Genomic DNA, 927 nt, shown 5'->3' with positions numbered 1-927 from the left:
GCTTCCATTGTTCTTAAGCTTTTTTTTCTCTACGAACTTATTAGAATTGATGGTGGGGCCACCATGATCTACAACATATTTGGAAAAAGTTTAGACTAAGTTTATGATAAATTGAGTTCAAATTTTAATTCTTAAATTAATTAACTAGGTGAACTCCCACTCAATACAACATCCCTCACGTTGCCTTAGTGAGAGAAGATGTAGCTTCGAAGGTGAACATTCAACATGTTCATCATATCATTCATATGACTCATGCTCTACTTTTCGCTATCCCGTGTTCCGAGACCATGTCTGTACATGCTAGGCTCGCTAAGGTTAACCTTAGTATTCACATGTAGAAATCTAGCTTGCACCCGTTGTATGCACACGTAGAATCTATAACATCCGATCATCACGTGATGCTTCGAAACGACGAGTCTTAGCAAATGTGCCTACTAAGGACGAACACTTTATTATCTTGATATTTTAGTCACAGGGATCATCTTATAATGATACCGTCACGTTCTAAGCAAAATAAGATGTATAAAGGATTCAAAATATGTGATATGATATGTCTTCTTGTGCTTTTGATCTCCATCTCCAAAGCACGGACATGATCTCCATCATCACCAGCATGACGTCAAGGTCAGTAGCGCGCTTCATGGTTGTCCATCACTAATAGGAATTATACCAACTACTTGAAATTAAGCTATTACATGATGAATAGACACGCACGTCTTAACAAAATTAAAGGCAACCATTAGGCTCATGCCGGTTGCCATAATACAATAGCGAACATCTCATACATAAAATATAGTCATCATCACATTGCCATATCACATCACATGCCCCTGCAAAAACAAGTTAGACGCCTCTAAAAAGTGTTTGCATGTTTTACGTGGTTTGAGGCTTTCGAGTAAGATCCGATCTACCTACGAACAAGAACCA

The sequence above is a fragment of the Lolium rigidum genome, unplaced genomic scaffold (assembly GCF_022539505.1).
Source record: "Lolium rigidum isolate FL_2022 unplaced genomic scaffold, APGP_CSIRO_Lrig_0.1 contig_51207_1, whole genome shotgun sequence".
Taxonomy (NCBI): domain Eukaryota; kingdom Viridiplantae; phylum Streptophyta; class Magnoliopsida; order Poales; family Poaceae; genus Lolium; species Lolium rigidum.
The sequence above is the reverse complement of the archived record's forward strand: the minus strand, read 5'-3'. Positions refer to the sequence as shown.